At 54.8% G+C, this 18,471-nt stretch overlaps 2 long non-coding RNA genes across 3 annotated transcripts; one reads left to right on the top strand and one right to left on the bottom strand.

Annotated features, from left to right (window-relative positions):
- Window positions 1-819: 819 nt before the first annotated feature.
- Window positions 820-4,841, bottom strand: LOC148777565 (uncharacterized). Of its 2 annotated transcripts, XR_016037567.1 has the most exons (4): window positions 4,720-4,841; window positions 3,954-4,018; window positions 2,263-2,522; window positions 820-1,848 (listed from the first exon to the last, which is right to left on the bottom strand). It is a non-coding gene; the product is annotated as an uncharacterized LOC148777565 (long non-coding RNA). The 2 variants fall into 2 exon arrangements; XR_016037566.1 differs by having other exon boundaries at window positions 820-2,522.
- A 7,638-nt stretch (window positions 4,842-12,479) lies between these two features.
- Window positions 12,480-13,889, top strand: LOC148777564 (uncharacterized). The gene is made up of 3 exons (XR_016037501.1): window positions 12,480-12,548; window positions 12,880-12,942; window positions 13,872-13,889. It is a non-coding gene; the product is annotated as an uncharacterized LOC148777564 (long non-coding RNA).
- Window positions 13,890-18,471: the final 4,582 nt, after the last annotated feature.

Below are 18,471 nucleotides of genomic sequence, written 5' to 3'. Positions count from 1 at the left end.
GCTGATCCTAGAGGGGCCTGAGGGCCTTCTCTGTCTCTGATCCACGCTGCTCCTCCCCACCTGGTGAGTCCCTCTCAGGAAAGATGGATGTGGAGGTGATTAGGAAACAGAGATCCATACACTTTTAAGAGATGGAGCCTGAGAGATGAAACTTGGGCTAGGGTGGGGTCTCCCACCCTGCCTTGTCCATGTCAGTCTCCTGGCCCTCTGGGAAGTCTCCAAGGGGCTGGCTGGCATCCATGGATAGAGCTTGTGGGGAAGGAGCAGAATCAGACCCAAGCTGTGGCTTGGGCAGAGCTTAGAGAGTTGGGTCACTTCCTAGGGGCCAGCTGGGTTTGGGACAGGGTCCTCAGCTGCCCACCAGCCTGCTTCTGGAGCTGGAGCCCAGGTGGTAAGGGGTTAACCTGCTGGCTTGTTTTCCTTTGGTTTTCTTGGGCTGCCTGGGTTGTATTGGGCCACGGGCGCCATCTATCGGCCTCTGGAGGTCCTAGCTCTGACTCCCAGCTCACTTGGGCTTCTAGGCTGATCTTTCAGCCCTTTCCCTGCTATCTCCAGGCTCCTAGGGGAGGAACAGGGAGCTGTCTAGATGCAGGGCTCCAGTGCAAAAAATAGCTATGGGGATTGGAGAAGGTGAGGGCCATGTTTTCCCCTCCCCAAGCACCGGGTATCACCCTGTTAGCTCCTGCCACGTGTGTCCTTGGGAACCCCCAAAACTTCAGGTGTTTGACTTTCAGTGTCGCCATATCCCTCTGCCTCAATGCACTGGGGGCTGTCTCAGTTGCCCAATAAACATTTAAAGGCATTGGAGTGGAGAGGTGATGGAGCAGAGGACTTCAGAGTGTGGTCTCTGGACTCAGACCACCTGTATTTGAATCTCAGCTCTGCCACTTACTAGTGGTGACTTGGGGCAAGTGGTTTAATTTCTTTCTGCCTCAGTTAGCACAACTGTAAAATGGGATGATCACTGTAATCCGTGTCTTCTTTTGTGATAATTAAATGACTTCATTGCATAAGGTGCTTAGTACGGTGGGTAGCACAGGATTGGAGATCCATAAAGATCCGTAGTTGTTGTTGTTTTATTATGGCCAGATGCCAGGATCTCTCAGGAAGATGCTAGTCTGAGGACCCCAGATTCAGGCCACAGAGCCACATCAGACACGCAGGCATGAGGACAAGACTAGGCAACTCGTCTCTGGATATTTCCACAAAGAAATGAGCTAGATTTGGGGGCTGGAAGTTCAGGATTGCGAGGAAAGTGGTTTCAGGTCACCGAAGTCAACAGGAGATGGGATAAGGGGAAGCTGGAGGAAGGAAAGGCATTAAAAAAGAGGCATGAACAAGCCCTTTAAAGGACCTTGATTTAGAGAGGTGGCGAGGAGTCTCTGGGCTTCCCTGGTGGCTCAAATGGTAAAGAATCTGCCCACAAGTGGGAGACTCAGGTTCAATCCCTGGGTAAGGAAGATCCCTTGGAGAAGAAAACTCACCAGTATTCTTGCCTGGAGAATCCCATGGACTCTTTGAGCCTGGCAGGCTACAGTCCATAGGGTCCGGGTCACAAAGAGTCAGGCATGACTGAGTGATTAACGCTTTCACTGACACTTTTGAGGAGTCTCTGATGCATGGGGTGAGCAAGGGCCACTGCACCGCAAAGACCTGTCCTCCTTGGTACAGGCTGCAAAGTCTCAGGGTTTGATCAGGCTCCCCACTCCTCCAAAGACACATCGTATCACAGCCACATCCCATCCCTTGATGTTTCTCCCCCAGGCTGGTGAGGTGCGGGAGAGGACTCACAAATAGAGAAAGCCATCCGCAGGTCCCATGGGTTCTGCTCCCACCTCATTCCTGGACCTGAAGAACCAGGGGGAGCTTGGCTGTGAATCCATCCATTAGTTTCTTAACAGGTTTAGTCATCTCCCTGTCTCTGTGTCTTCTGTATCTCTGCCTTCATCTACCTTACTGGGAAATGGGTACATAGAATTCTTATCCAAGGGGCAAGAAAGAGGGGCAGAATGATACCCTCTCAGTTAAGACAGAAACACAGAGCCAGTGGGGTCCCTAGTCCAGGCTCACCACTCTATCACCCCCTCCTCAGCCACAAGGCAGCAGAGACCAGCTTTATGGATTGATGGCCCTTCGCTGGAGGCAGGTGACAGCTTCCAAAGTCTCTCCAGCTCAGGTGCTCTCCCTCTCCTGGGGCCTGGATGCCTGTGTCCCCAGGAGAGGAGCAGGGACTGGCTGGGTGGGTTGATTTGCATGGCTTACTTGGGAAGCAATTATCGGAGGAGCTGTCAGCTCAGCGCTGTGCTCTCCTCACTAATCGGATTTCACCAGAGCCTGGGGCTGGCAGGGGTAGGGGGTGGTGAGTAATTCGGCTTGATGCAGCGGTGGTGGGAGATGTCAGGGCCAGGAGGCTGGACAGTCTGTCTGAGTGGTGTGAGAGTGGTCCAGAGCGATTATTCTGAGGCAACCACACAGATATCAGACAGACAGACAGCCAAGGTGACTCATCCCAGCGCAGTGCCCTGCAACAAAAGATGGAAGTTGCACTTCGGGCAAAGTGGGAGGTATGTCTCCCACAGATTGAGCCAAATTGAGCAACTGAGAAGAGAGGTCAAGAAGAGTCTGGGAGCGGGACCAAGTAACCAAGTGAGAAGAGGACCCGAGAACCCCAGCTTCCAACCTACCCCCGATGCAGGCCCTGTCCTGCCTTGCCCTCCCGGTATACCAGCCACAGGGAAGGGACTTGACCGAGTCTCCCAGCCCAGCTCCTCTCCCTGCGTGCTTCCAGATCACTTTCCCTCCCCTTGCCTCTGGCTCTGTCACTTGCTGTCTCTGGTCCCGAGGCCTTCTGTCTGCCCCCTCCCTCCTAACCACCCTGCCCCCCGCTCCATCTCTCTCCAAGTTTTGCAGGGGACTGCCTCTGTCCTCTGTCCCATCCCTTTCATAGCGGTGATGAGGATGAAAGCAAGAAGCCGCCTTTACCGAGAGACCCTTCTAGATAAGACAGCACCCTAAGACCTTGATGTGGATTCTGCCACCACCGAATCCTCACGCTAACACCATAAGGAACATGCTCTCACGTCCCCGTGTGCTGATGAAGACACTGCTGCTGACCCAACTTCCTGAAGGAGGGACCACACCTGGCCTTGGCACCCCAAGCTACCAGGACAGCCCTGGTGTGTGGCTCACGTACAGTCAATGTCTGTTTACTGAAGTCATGATTGAATGAATGATTTACCCTCTCCTCTACTTCCGGCTGACCTCCAGCCGGGTTCCATCCCCACCCCAGCTCACTCCTGTCCTGACCCCTCTCCCCTCCCCATCACAGCTGGGGCTCCCTCACACCTCTTCCAATGCTCTGTGCTCCCACAAGTGAGACAGCCTGACCCCCTCACCTGCTCCTGCCTTTGCACAATGGCCCATCTTGCCCCGCCTTGCCTGGAACATTCTTCCCTCCCCATTTCTCCCACTGAAAACATTCTACCTGCTCCCCAAGGCTCACATCAAACACCACCTCCCCCTGCAAGCATTCCCTGATCCTCCCTTAGCTTGTACCTCTCTGGTGACCCTTGTCACCAACTGTTCAGTTTCACTTAATTGCTAAAATGTCTCATAAACCCTGCTAGAGATCAACACTTAGTTTTCTCTCCTGAGCACAGGCCCACTGCCTTGTACCTAGTACCATGCTAAGTCGCTCAGTCGTGTCCGACTCTTTGTGACTCCATGGACTGTAGCCCGCCAGGCTCCTCTGTCCATGGGATTCTCCAGGCAAGAATACTGGAGTGGGCTGCCAGTTCCTTCTACGCCTTGCACCTAGTAGGTGTTCAATAAATATCTGTTGAAAACATGAATGTCTGTTCTGTGTTTTTATCTCATTTGGAGATGCTTTTATGGTGGGTGGAAAGGATCACTAAGCCTTCAAGGAATCGCAAAGCTGAGGGTTTGGCACTTACCAGCAGTGTGACCTTAGGAAGATCATCACCTCTCTGGACCTTGGGCTGGGCATCTCATTCTTCACCTAGAAAGCAGGATGACAATGCCCGCCTCGCAGGACACGTGAGGCAGCCTCGTCTTGTTTGCATATCTGTCTCTGAGCTATAGGGGTCTGTCTGTCTCTCTCCATCCATCTGCCTCACCACTGAGCCTCTGCCTCTCAGGCCCCCATCAGTTCAGGCCCATAGCCCAGGAGTCCTACCACATCTCCCTCCCCGTCGCTCAGGCATGTTGGTTTTCCTAGAGGGAGGGGAAATGGTCTCACCCTCTCCCAGGGAACCCAGTGGACCAGGCTCACCTTGGCTCCCTCTCCCCCTTAACAAGTGAGACCTTGTGTTTTCCCTCTGAAAATATTAATAATAAAGAAACAAGGGACTGGGTATGGAACTGGATGCAAATTGGCCCCAATTCTCAGCCCAAGGAAGAGAACGTCTGAGCTACGGACTCAGAGAAATCCTGTGCTCGTTTGCATGTCATTTGCATTATATTTACATGTGATCAATTTCATGTTCAAATGCACAATCCTCCCGCACCAGTTTTTCTCCCCCAGGGTCCCCTCAGCCACTGTCCCCATCATCCCCCCCAGCCCCTGTCCTTCTTCCCCTGACCCCTGCCACAACCCACCTCATCCTTTTCCTCCTTCCTGCCAGGGTCCCTGACCCAGCCCCTTCCTTACCTGCTAGGACCCACTTGCCCCACACCCAAAATAGACTCCTGGGCTCTTACCCCTCAGTTCAGGAGGGACATCCCTGCCTGCCCCCTCCCACCCTGAGCCGGGCGGGCACAGCAGACAGCAAGCGCGGCTCTCAGCAAATCCCAGCCCCATTCAGCCTGGTGATTAATGGCGCTGCCCTCCCCATGAACCTGCCTTTAATACTGAGGAAGTTATGAAACCGCTATACATCAGCAGCTCCGGCCCCACTGCCCCCGCCCGCTGCCTCCTCTCCTCCACCCCCCACCCTCCAGCTCCCTCTTCAAAATCTCATTTGGGCTCCTGCCGCCTGGGCCCACCCCTCCTCTGGCCTTTGCTGGGAGGAGGGGGTGTCTGCCCCTGCCGCCATCCTGGTGAGGACCCACATCTCATTTTCCCTTCCTACTCCCCCTGCTCCGCCCTCTCTCCCTCCCCACCCCCCATGGCTGCATCTCCGGACCCATTTAGAATTGCTGACATTTTATCTACATTACATACATCACTCCGTCCCCAGCAGCCATCTCTCAGGATTGTCGGGGGGCGGGGTGGTCCTGAGCTTGGGTAGATGGTGGGGAAACAGGGTAGAGTTGGGGAGATAGATGGCACTTCCTCTCCACCCCTTTCCGCTTGGACCCTCTCCCTGGCCACCTGGGAGGTTGTGCAGGTTGGTTACCTAGCCTCCTCATGTGAGTCCCTGCTATCTCACAACATGGAAAGACCTTTCCTTAGACTGCACAGACTAGGGAAGTCCATGTTGCCCAACACCCCTCCTTCCTCCACAGGGGCTCCTCCATAGGAGATTATTAAGGTGGTTGCTTAACCGCTTTAGCTGACCTGTACTAGTATTTCCCATACCTATCTATTGGGAAGTCCCTCTGAATGTCTAACCAGTGTTCCTCATGCTGCAGTCATTATTTTCTTCTTGCTTTGTCCTTAGAAGGCTGAAAAGCAATATTACCTCACAAGTGAAGTAAACCTTTTGTTTCAATGCCCGAGCAAACTTAAATACAGTCACCAGCCCACATCCCTGAGTCTTACAGAGGCAACAAGAGGCAGAGGGTGGGACCCACCACCCTAGACAAGAGGAAACTGAGACCCAAATTCAGGAAGAGGAAAGGCGAGAACCTGTCTGAGACCAAGAGACAAGGACTCGGGGATCCCACAGTCCTGGTGAGCAGTCTTCTCTCCACAGAGGGATGGACAAGGCAGAGGGCAGCAGCAGATAGTGAGGTCTGGACCAACCGACAGACGGCGGAGGGGAAAAAAGGAGGAGCCGGGAGAGAGACAGGCAAACAAAGAAACAAACAAACAAAGAGCTAGACAGACAAAGGGACCATCAGCCCAGGACAGGCAGACAGGCGGGAGGAAGCCAACAGAGGCGCTGGTGCGGCGAGGCCTGGGCTGGACACAGGGGAAGGGCTCTCTTGGTCTGTCTCTATCTAGCCAGGGTCTCTGGGGCTTGCCGCCCACCGGGTCCACAGCTATCCACTTTCCCGGGAGCATGCATTCTCCTCGGGCCTTTCCACGCCTTGTCCCCGACCCTTCAGCCTCCCCAGCCATGCATCCCTGTCACCCCTTCTCTCCCAGGCCATCTTTCTGACCTGCCCTTCATTCGCCATCTCAGGGAGACTCAGACACTTCCTGTGGGCTTTGGGAGGTTCCCATAGGAACCCGGCCAGTCCTCCAGGGATGGACAGGACAGGCAGGGCTCCAGCTCGGGGAACAGCTCCCAGGCCTGCAGAAGGGCAAGTGCAGCATGGCATGTGTCCTCACGTCTGGCCAGGCTCAGCCAACGAGGCCGGAAAGGACCCTCTCCCCTGCCCCCTCCAGTGCCTCAACCTCAGACAAAACAGACCTTAGGCGGATCTGGGGGGAGTGGCTGATTTACATATTGTTTGCATCTCATTTGCATGTCCCTGATTCCCACTTATCCCACACACCCTGTCTCTCCAATTGCAGGCTCTCTCCAGCTCAATCTGTCCCTAGGAGGGCTGGGGGCGGAGAGAGGGTGGGGCTCACACATTGGTGCCTGCCAGTCTTCCCTCCCACACCTCCTGCCAGCACAAGTCACATTTCTGCCCAGCCAATGGGCAATTCCCCTCCTACTTTAGAGCTACCCTCTCAACCCCATTTGCCAGCCATACATTGTCTTCCAGACATGATTGTCACTGTCCTGCCTCTGACCTTTGTCCCCACATGTCCCCCAGCCTTCCCCACCCCTCTGTGTTTAACTCAATATTAGCAACCTTCAAGGCCAATCACTAAGCCCTCCTCTTCCATGAAGACCTCCCTGATCACACAGCCCAGAAGGATCATAAAATTACATTTCTCAATACTGGAAGGCACTTCAAGAAACCCCATGGTTTGTCTTACTGGTTTTCAGGTAGACAATGCATCACTAGCCCCACTTTATACAAGAGGCAACTGAGACCCAGGATCAGTTAAGTTTCCCAGTATACGCAGTATAGGCAGCAAGCAAGGAGGAAGTTTGAGCCCAGGACACTCTCTCAGTGTTCCTTGTCATACCTTCTCCTTGTCATTCATTTACCTGGGAGCAATGCCGTGTTCTGGGAACTCTCTTTTCTGGCTAGTGAGCAAACCATTGGATCTTAAATCCTTAACTTCTCCTAGACTGGGATTTTAGTCTCCCAAAATCTTCTGGGGTTCCACCACAGAGAACTACTGCAGTTCCCTGAATTCTCCGTGCCCTTTCCTAGCAATATGTCTTTGCCCATGTTGAGTCCCTCTGAAAGGTCTGGTTTTCTTCCCACCCCTTTATGAAGTAGGAAAACTCCAGCTCATCCCTCAAAACCCAGCTCAACTAATCACCTCCTCAGTGAAGCCTTCCCTGATTTTCCTCCATGGCTCCCTAGCACCATATTGAAGCCTCCTTAACTGCGAGTCCTTCAAGAGCAGGGGTCACCACATCCTGTTCAGCTCTTTCCCCAGAGCACACACTGTTTAATTGGACCAGATTTCATCACAGCCTTCCTTCCCCAGCCCAGGCCCATGAACAGAAGCATCAACCTCTTGGGGAGGTCAACAAAAAGACCAAGAAGTTGGAACCACATGCAAGAGGAGAAGTCCCAGGAGACGGTCCAGGAGTACAGGATGTGCATTTCTTAGTTTTCTAAATAATCCCTGTCACCTAACTTAATGCCTCAAAGAAAGAGGAAGGTGGAGGAAGAGAGAAATAGAGCTGAGGGGAGAATGGGGAACAGGAAGAAACGAGGTGGGGTGACGGGGCAAAAGAGCAGGTGGAGAAGCGGGGAGACCAAGCCTTTGATCCTCAAGCATGTCCAACACAGACCCCGCCTGTGGCCCTAGTATCACATTTGGTCCCCTTTTCCCAGCCAGGAACATCTCTCCTGCCCAAGAACAAGTGAGGCTGGTGGGAGGGGGCGGGGGCGGATAGAAGCACCTGCTGTGCTTGTGCCCTCAGGTCCCTTCACACACCTTGTCTCACAAAGCTCATCTGAGCTGTGGGAGTTGTCATACCGTTGTCCTACAGATGGGGAGACTGAAGCAGAGAGGTACCCCATTTGCCTTCATGCTCTGGGTTCGAACCCCAAAACTCTGTTCTCTCCACAGCCCCAGGGCCCTCTCGGCATTGAAGACACACAAGAAAAAGGGGCAGATGACATTTCACGCCCCACTTGGAAAGTCGAGGTGCAGAAGACAGGGGGTACCAGTCACCTCCACACTCCATGGGGGAGCTTGAAGTGCAGGGCCATCTCCCACTGCAGGAAGGGCCCCCCCAACCTTGCATCAGTGAAGTCTTCCTAGTAGGTCGATGATGTTTAATCTGTTGTCATTTTTTCCTTCTGCCCGTCAGCGATCACGGCAGTGGAGAGACCAGTTCAGGTGTTTTCCTCTGAATGACCCCTCACAGGGCTCTTCCCCACCCCCGAAGTCCAAGGATCTAGCAACTTTTGTGGTTCTCTCCCTCCTCTCCAAGCCTCACTGGGCAAGTAGAGGTGGGAGCGTGGGATCAGAGGACTTCCCCCTTTCCCACAGAACCAGAGCCTCCTCCCAGATGAACAGGCAACTTCTCTGTGTCTAGCCTCCCTCAGATATCCAACCCAGTGGTCTGTGCCTTTCTTCAGGAAGTCCCTCCTGATGTCTAGCTTACATCCTTGCTGCTGCTGCCTGTCCAGTGCTCAGCTGTGACAGAGCAGAGTCTGCGCTCTGATGGTCAGGGGATGGGGAAGAGAGGAAGTTCTTCACTTTAAGCCTGCGAAGGGAGGAGTAGTAATAAAAAAAAACAAAAGGAAGATGGGGCTCACCACTCAGCTCCATCTCTGCTCCTCAAAGCAAGAGGAATGGAGGGTAGACGGCTGAAGACTTCCTGACAGAATTGGATGGTGAAGGGCAAAGGCAGTGCGCCCTCCAGTGGCCTGCCAGCCTGGCAGAGACCCCTTAGCGGCTGCTGCAGGAGAATGGTCGGCAATTCCAGAAAAGCTCAGGGCGCCGACGCTGCTGGGAATCCCTGCGGCTCCGCCGGAAAGGAGAAAAACCTGATCCCAGAGCCCCCTTGTGGCCACACGCAGGCAGGACAGTCAGCTCTGCCTGCCGCTGCCCCCAGGGATGGCCGGGTGGGAGACCCTGGAGCCCTGACTCAGCCAGGCAGCTCCCAGTGCCCCATCTCTGGAGAGAGACCCACTCTGCAGCCCTGAGCTCATCACACCCCTCAGTTAAGCCCAGGGACAAGGTGTGGACAGAGACCAAAGTGTCTCCGCAGCCCTGTGTGAAGGGCTGACGCAAAACCTCATAAATACAGTCAGGCACGCAGACATGAACAGCCACGCACATTCCTGGCTCCACAGATATACCAGCACACAAGGGGGTCTCCCAAGAGGTGGCTCCCACAGATTCTCTGTTGCCCCTGTCCTGAGAAAGAGAGGGAGATTGGAGTGGGTGGTGAGGTCCAGAGCAGGGACGATGGCCAAGGCCAGGTTGGGAGGGTGCCCTGGCCCATCCCTCATCATCAATGGGACCGTGAGGAGCCCAGGACCACCACCACCCCGACACCAGTGTCAGTGAAGAGGTCAGAGGATGGGTACAGACTCAACCTAACAGGGGCTTGGGGGTGTGAAAAGAGGGCAGTGTGGAGAGGGAGAGCGAGCGTCATAAGCCCAGATGGAGACCAGACTTACCCCTTGGATCCACAGCCTTCTTTCAGGACTGTTCTCTTTAGCTAGTTGGAAGTCCTTCCAAGCATCTAACCTCGATCCTTCCTGCTGGGATCAGAGAAGATTTCTCCCTAGGGATTACTCTGGCGTTTTGCCTCTGTTATGAACCAAACAAACACTTCTGAAACCTCAGGAGGAAGCGGGGGTGGGGAAGGGGGTTGGTAATGAATGAGAGGAAGGGAGCAGGAGGCAAGTGGGAGGTAGGTGGGACAGGAGGCCGTCAGGAAGGTGGCGTTTGTGACTCTCCTCCCCATCTATGAGGAAGGAACCGAGATTATGAACTCCCTTTGAAGGAGGCACTTGGGGCAGAAGACAGGGAGGACTTTCCAGACTGATGAGTCTGAAAATATTTTAGATTATTACAAACTGCAGACGATAGGGAGAGAGAGGAAAGGCAGAGCAAGAGAAAAGGTCAGGAAATGGAAAAGGGAAACATCGTATCCATGAAAAAGAAGAAAAATGAACACAGAGTGGAGACAAGGGCCACAGACCTGCCGCCATGAGGACCTGCGATAGGACTGTTGATCGTAACTGCTCTGGGCTTCCGTCTGCTCCCTGTTCACCAAGATGGGAGTGACAGTACCTGCCTGGACTCTCAATGAACGCAGCCCAGTGCCTGGCACAGGGGCTTCCTCCCAGGTGCCAACTGGTCACTGAACCAGAGCAAAAGGCAGGAAGGGCCCTGGGGGACCCCGCAGCCTTCCAGCTCCACCCCCATCACCTGTTGTTGTTGTTTAGTCACTAAGTCGTGTCCGATTCTTGGACCCCATGGACTGTAGCCCACCAGGCTCCTCTGTCCATAGGATTTCCCAGGCAAGAATACTGGAGTGGGTTGCCACTTCCTACTCCAGGGGGATCTTCCTGACCCAGATTTCAAACCCACGTCTCTTGCATCTCCTGCATAGGCAGATGGATTCTTTACCCCTGAGCCACCAGGGAAGGCCCTCATCACCTGTCCACCCATCAAACCATTATGGCCTTAGGGGAACAAGGTAGGTGCTGACCCCAGAGCCCGTGGATCAGAGGGACCCAGGAATGTGAATTCTAACCAGCACTCAGGTCATTCTGAGTCAACATCTGAGAACTGCTGACTTACCTCACACTGTCATTTTTCAGGGGAGCGAAATGAGGCTCAGAGAGGCCAAGCAACCTGCCCAGGTCGCCATCTGCACACCTACACGGTCCCCACACGTGCAGTCAGGGAGAGCTTCTCGTTTCTTTATGGCTGCAGACTCCAGGAAAGGTCTTCTGGGCCTTGCCTGTCCATCCTGACTCACGGGGGCCTCTGTCCCCTCTCTGACCTGTGTCCAGGGGCTCTAGCTTCACTAGGACCTGAGTTGGGTCTGAGTCGCTGATGTCCATCCCATTACCTAACATACAAGAAGCGTTCAATAGACATTTTGTAGAATGAACAACTCCATTAGTCAGTCCTTCCTAACCTCCACCTTGGGAGCAGGAACTTCCTTGGAGTCCCTGGGAAGAGGCCAGGAAGTAATCTGCTGCCTCCTGTTCCTCCAGTCTGGGTCTTAGAGGGAGCTGGGACCAGCTCCCTTGCCCCCAGTCTTCCAGAGCCAGCCCCACTTGGAGCCAGCCCCAACCAGGGCCAGGAGAGTGGCAGGACGCAGCTCTGCTTCTGGGGCTTGCTCCGTGAGCAGCTGGTCTACTTGTCCTCCAGGTAAACATGTGAGGTCAGGAGCCCCCTCGGGAGACCAGGCAGGGCTGGTGGCATGAAAAGACCAAGGGTTATGGGTGCTCCACCCCTACTCCCCAGCCAGAGGCCGAGAGAGAGACCAACCTGAATGCCAGCGGTGCAACATGAAGGCAAGTCCCACGTGGTCCGCCCCAGGGGGTCTGTCCACTCTGAAGGTCTCCTGCTGCAGAAGGCCAGGTGCACTCAGACTGCGGAAAGATCTGGCTGAGCAGGAGAAGTGGACAGAGGGCTGGTCCCAGCAAGCCAGTCACCACCACCCTCTGTTACTCTGCAGTCCTGCGCTAGCAGGCTGCTAACAGACCGGAGAGGATCAACCGGAGATGGGGAGAGCTTAGGAGCCCCCAGGGCTGAGTGACAGCAAAGACAGCAGGGGACAGAGAGTGGGCAGCAGAGAGCAGAGAGGGAGCAAAGCATGCACAATGGCACCCATGCAAGGAGGGCAACTCACCTCCGTCTGCCTCAGCTTCCCCTCTGACGCTGTTGTCCGAAATACGGACTCATCACTCAACACACAGCCACTGCCCAGCGGCTGAGCCTCCCTGCAGATTCCCAGAGCACTGAAGAGCCCTCCAGGAGGAGTGCGGGGTACCTGACAAAGGCAGGCATGTGAGTTCTTGTTCTGGGTCTGCCATGAATGTGCTTTGTAATTGTCAGAAATAACCTACCCTCGGTAGGGCCCTAGTTTTTCACCTATTAAAGCACAGGGGGCACACCGGGAGGACTTGAAGATCACCTCCACCTCCATTCTGAGAGATGGTGATGCCAAGTGCATCGAGATGGTATAAGGCAGTGGTGGGGAAGGGAAAGAGCCTGCACTGAGAGTCCAGATGCATACATGCCTCTTCTTCTTCTCAGATGGGGACACAGAAGCCCAGAGCAAGCCCATCATGCCAGGACTTCGAGGACCCACAGACCCTTAGTGACTGACATGTGGCCGTGCATCAGCAGCCTCAACACTGCGGTAAGGAGCTTACAGAAATGCAACATTCAGGCCCAGCCCCAGACCGACTGGACCAGAATCTGGATTAATTTGTCCATGCCAAGTGGCCTGTGGGATTTTGGATTCCCAACCAGGGATTGAACCTGGGCCCTCAGCAGTGAAAGCATGGAGTCCTATCCACTGGACCGCCAGGGAATTCCCAAGAATCTGCATTTTAACAAGATCCCCAAGTGATGTAAGGCTTGAGAGCAGCAGATGGCCAAGCGCGTGGGTTTCACATGGATCCACTCAGGCCCAGCTCCTCTGTTTACTGTTCCCTCCCCTGCAAAGTGATGACAAAACTTCCTTCTAGGGTCATCAGGAGGACTGGGGTCCGCACGGAATGAGAAGTGTTTGGCACAGTGCTCGGACCGCGGTGAGCCCTCGGGAAGCAGTTAGGTCATTGGAACTAGGACTCGCACCATCGAATGATCCATTATCCTCAGTGCTTGGAGCTTTCTCAGGACAGCCTGGCTACCTGCTGGCTGTGTGATCTCAGGCAAGGCACTCAACCTTCCGTGCCTCCATTGCCTCACGTGTAGATTGAGCGTAGTCAGAGTGCTTCCCTTGTAGTTATTGAAGGATTAAGTAATTGAATGATCTGATGCATGTGGCAATAACTACTCGATTATTTTTTTTCATTTATTCGACAATCTTTTTTTGGCCACTGTGCCGCATGCAGGATCTTAGCTCCCCAACCAGGGATCAAACCTGTGCTCCCTGCACTGGGAGCAAGGAGTCCTAACCACTGGACCACTTGGGAAGTCCCTCGACAAATATTTCTACTGCTATTATCGCGAGAGCTCTGATGTCCAGAAACCTAGCTTTCTTCACCCCGCTGGGTCCTGAGGAAGAGGCTGGGGCAGAACCTCTTGGAAGGGGAGTCAGGCAGGGGAGGACATGCCACTGCCAGCAGCCGCTGTGCCCAGGGTCGGAGCAGGCACTCGCTCCAAAGCCCCGTTTCTGAATGAGACTGTGTGCACCTAGATCACGCTGACACACAGACACCCACTAGTGATAGAACCAGGGCAAGAGGCTCAAGCGGCTTCCCCGGCGGCTCACGGATAGAGTCCACTCACAAAGCAGGCGTCGCAGGAGACACAGATTCAACCCCTGGGTCAGGAAGATCCACCGGAGGAGGGCATGGCAACCCACTCCAGTGTTCTTGCCTGGGAGGGCTACTGTCCACAGGGTCACAAAGAGTCAGATACGACTGAAGCAACTTAGCAAGCAAGAGTCTGAAAGTTTTGCCGCAAACTTGCTGTGTGAACCTTAACAAGCAGCTTGCCTTTTCTGTGTCCTCAGCCTCCTCATCCAAAGAAGAGGATTGGACCATTAAACAATCTCTTGTAACATTCTGATTCCGTGGTTCTGGTACATTGGAAAACACACACCTGCCCCCGTCCCCTCCCCACCCCGTACAGACAACATTGGCAACCACAGGGCAGCCAGCACGCGCCTCTCCCCACCACACACACACACACACACACACAGGACCAGAGGCCGGATGGAGGCGCTCTGGAATCAGCCTAGCCTTAGCCCCAGACGCTGGGCTCTTCTCAAGGCCCCTCCGGCCCCTTTCCTCCTCGGGGCCAGGTGAGCTGGGGCACACCCCTTCCCAGGCAGCACAGTCAAGTGTCTGCTGCCCCCTCCTGGCCAAAGAAGGGATGGCCGCCTGGCCTGCGGAGCCAGACTGAGGGCCTGCAGGGGTGGGAGGTGGAGGTCCAGCAGGCACCCTGTCCTTAGAGTCAACTCCCCTTCAGCTGCTTCCCTTCCAGGATTCAGATGAAAGCTTGAGAAAAAAATGAGGACAAGAAAACCCATTGGCTAATTCGGACCCCTGGGTGAGGAACAGAGACAAGAAACAGAAATAAATACCAGACACACTAATATTTATTATATTAGCAGACAGATAGATGACACTTCATATGAGCCTGGCAGGGTCTTAAGTGCTTTACACATATTACCACATCTAGCATGACCCCCCACTTCACAGCTGGGGAACAAGGCAGTCACCTCATTACACAGCCCACGGGCTCCCATAGAGGCTGACCCACCCTCAGAGGAAGGTGCTGAGAAGGACCAAGCAGAGGGAGAGACTCGTGGACACAGCTTCAGAAACGTGGGAGGGGAGGGGCTGGGGAGGGGAAAGGAGAGAGCAGCGGGACAGCCGGGAGAGGGAGGGGTGGAAGGCGGGCTCCCCTTTGACCCCAGGGCCCCAAAGATGCTATCAGGCCAGACCCGCCGGAAAATCCTCCCTGGGTCCCTCCACATTCCAGCCTCTGCCGGGCTGGTTTTACAGCCTCCCGGTGCTGCTGGACACTGTTTATGGCAGCCCCATTCTCCAGCCCTTGTCTCCAGGCCCCAAAGGCATCTGGCCAGGCTGAGGGAGGCTTGTGAGGGCAGGGGTCCCCCGCCCAGCCTCCCAACCCCTCCTTTGAACCCTGCTGGGCGCCGGAAGGAGGGGGCTGGGTGGGCGCCACAAGGGCCCCTTCCAGGCCCCTTCCAGGCTCCTTAGTGCATGTCTGGGGGGGGGAAGCAGTCTCCTGGGCCTTGGCCACCCCACTAGGACCAAGTCACAGCTCTGCCAATTCCTTGGACACATGATTTCCCATGATTTAACCTTCCCCAGCCTCAGTTCACCATTATGTGAAATGAAAATAATAGTACCTCACGGTTACTTTGAGAACTTGACATATTATAAATAAAGCATCTGCTCCAAATGGTAGCCAATATTATTAGCTATTACAGAATTTGTAAATGAGGAAAAGAACTAGAATCCCACCCCACTCAGTGGTCCTAGAAAATTTCCACTAATTGTACTCTCAAGCCAGTCCCTCTGCTCCTAGCTCCCACCTCTCAGCAGGTTGGGCCCCAGCCCAGGCCCTTCAGCCTCCACACCCTCTGCCTGGGCTTGGGTGTGTTGCCCTCTGCTGGCAGTGGGCAGAACTGCAGTCTCCTCCCCCACCTGGGGCCTAGAAACCAGAGGCTTTGGGAGGAAAGAGCCACCAGGAAGAAAGGTGGAGAGGTTGCTCCCGGTGCAGCAAGTACAGGGACAACCTCTATGGAACCCAGAAAAAGACCAAGGGCAGTAGGACCCAGAGAGGGCTCGGAGCAGGGGTCAGGGACTAGGACGCCTGTATTCTAGGGGAAAGTTTGGGCGGATGAAACCGAATGGAAGAGGAGGGATGAAGGAAGGCTTTCTAGAAGGGCTTCCCAGTGATGCAGGGAGAGCTGAGGGGAAGGGGCAAGGGAAAGTGCAAGACAGCTCCTTTCCAGAGACGTGCCCACCTGACAAACACAGGGAGGCCTAGGGGACCACACACCTCCAGAGACACACGGAAAGGGGGCACTGGGGATGGAAGAAGGACGCCCTCTCGCACACTCCAAGGATGGGAAGAGGTTAATTGAGTCTGTCTGCAGGCAAGATAAAGACTCCGGTGGAGCTGGAGCTGGTTCCCTGGAGTGTCTTCCAGATAACTCTCAGAACCTGGCTGAAGATGAGCAACTTGGAGGAGATCGGGAGGGGAGACTCGGGAACCCGGCCTGCTCCACTCTCGCTCCCTCCCGTCCACTCCCCCAGTCCCTGACAGAAGTCGGGCCAGAGGAAGAACTGCAACCACAGCTAAGGTTGCACAGCATTACCCTTCCTGGCCCCCAGGCACTGGACATTTATGGATCCCCCTCCTCTGGCTCACTGGCCCATGCCTGCTGCTGCTAAGTCACTTCAGTCATGTCCAACTCTGTGTGACCCCATAGACGGAAGCCCACCAGGCTCTCCCGTCCCTGGGATTCTCCAGGCAAGAACACAGGAGTGGGTTGCCATTTCCTTCTCCAATGTGTGAAAGTGAAAAGTGAAAATGAAGTCGCTCAGTCGTGTCCGAGTCCAACCCTTAGCGACCCCACAGACTGCAGCCTACCAGGCTCCTCCGTCCATGGGATTTTGTAAGCAATAGTACTGGAGTGGCTTGCCATTGCCTTCTCCGGGCCCATGCCTACCACTGGGCAATTTCCTAAGAAGGGAACTCAACCTCCAGGGACTCTGGATGCTAGACCTTTCCTCAAAGTCATCAGCAAGGAGACTTTGAGCAATGTCAAGGGCTGCGGGGTCACAGTCCCCTTTTTCTGAGTCTCCAGACACTCCAGGAGGTCTGCTCTCCCCTCTTTCAATTCCTTTCCCACTAACTACCCCCTCCCTATCCCACCACCAACCCAACTGTCAAGAATTCCAAACAAGGGGCTGGGTTCCAGGCCCCATGTTTGTGTTTATCTCATGGCAGGCTCTGTCTTGTCAGAAGCTGCCCCTGTGCCTGACCCCCTGCCCACCCCCAGAGCTCTGCTGGGAGGATACATTGAGCAGGGGTGCCCACAGACCAGGGCCTCGGGAGTATGGGTTCCATATCCTCAGAGCAGCCTGAGCCCCAGACAGGTGGAGCTGAGCCTGTGAGGGCCCCCTCCCCACCCCTTTCAGAGTAGAGTCTTGAGGAAGGGCCTGCAAAGAGGATGTCAAGAACAGAAATAAACACAGGGCCTGGGAGAGAAACTGGAGCTACAGAACTGAAACTGACCCTAAGCAGGTCATAAACAAAGCAGGACCACAGTAAATAAAGAGTGAAATCCACCATAAACAGAAAGTGAAATGGGCTATGACAGAGGGACCTGGGGTAGTTAAAAACATGATCACTGACCCCTTCCCAAGTGAGCCATGAAGGGCAGGGGCCCTGGGAACACCTGGCCCAGGGAGAAGGAGGCCTGGGAAAGGGACAGCATGAGGGACAAGAGCTGACTGCTAAGTGATGGGGCACCACCATGGTTGTGAGTCGATGTAGCGAGAAAGGCGGAAGTGAAACTTACAGAATGACCTCCTGGTGGCAAGGACAAGTGACATCTGCCGCCACTTTGCCTTTTCCGTTGATCCTCACATCCCCCCTCCCTCCAGCCCCACAGGGCAGTGGGCAGAATTCCAGGAAATAGCCAAGGGGGGAGATCCAGAAGCTGAGGCCCACTCCAAACCTCAGGACAGAGAAGCACCTGAGTATGTGGGTGGTATGGAAGAGAAGGCACAGAAGGACTCATCAGATACCTCAGCAAGAAAAAAATAAGAAATACTGGAGTCAGCGGGGCTCCAAGCTCAAAGGTGGACAGCCAGCCCTTTGCACCCTCCCTTCCTTTCTCCCCCATTCTCCTTGCTGTCTCGCCTTCCCTCTCTCCCCTCTGGTCTCTGCCGCCTGTACTCTCCTCCCCTCCGATGGCATCCACCCATTCCAAAGCACCATTCCAAAACTCCGAGTCAATCCCAGCATCGCTCTTCTGTATCAGCTGACCCAGCAGACAGACTGCAGGGACGTCCAGCACAGCTAGGACTTGTCCCTGTCTTTCTGTCTCTCCGTCTCCCTACCAGGCCTCTCTGCGTTTTCACCCTGTCCTCATGCACTCACACGCACACGCACTCACACGCACATGCACTCACACGCACTCACACGCACTCACACTCACACGCACTCACACGCACTCACACTCACACGCACTCACACGCACTCACACGCACACGCACTCACACGCACTCACACGCACTCACACTCACTCGCACTCACACTCACACACACATGCACTCACACGCACTCACACGCACATGCACTCACACGCACTCACACGCACTCACACTCACATGCACTCACACTCACACGCACTCACATGCACTCACACGCACATGCACTCACACGCACTCACACGCACTCACACTCACACTCACATGCACTCACACGCACACACTCACACGCACTCACACTCACACGCACTCACACTCACACGCACTCACACGCACTCACACTCACACGCACTCACACGCACATGCACTCACACGCACTCACACGCACTCACACTCACACTCACATGCACTCACACG

Source organism: Moschus berezovskii, chromosome 6, assembly GCF_049115385.1.
Source record: "Moschus berezovskii isolate FMDL1 chromosome 6, NW_MosBer_1.0, whole genome shotgun sequence".
NCBI classification, from domain to species: domain Eukaryota; kingdom Metazoa; phylum Chordata; class Mammalia; order Artiodactyla; family Moschidae; genus Moschus; species Moschus berezovskii.
The sequence above is the reverse complement of the archived record's forward strand: the minus strand, read 5'-3'. Positions and strand labels throughout refer to the sequence as shown.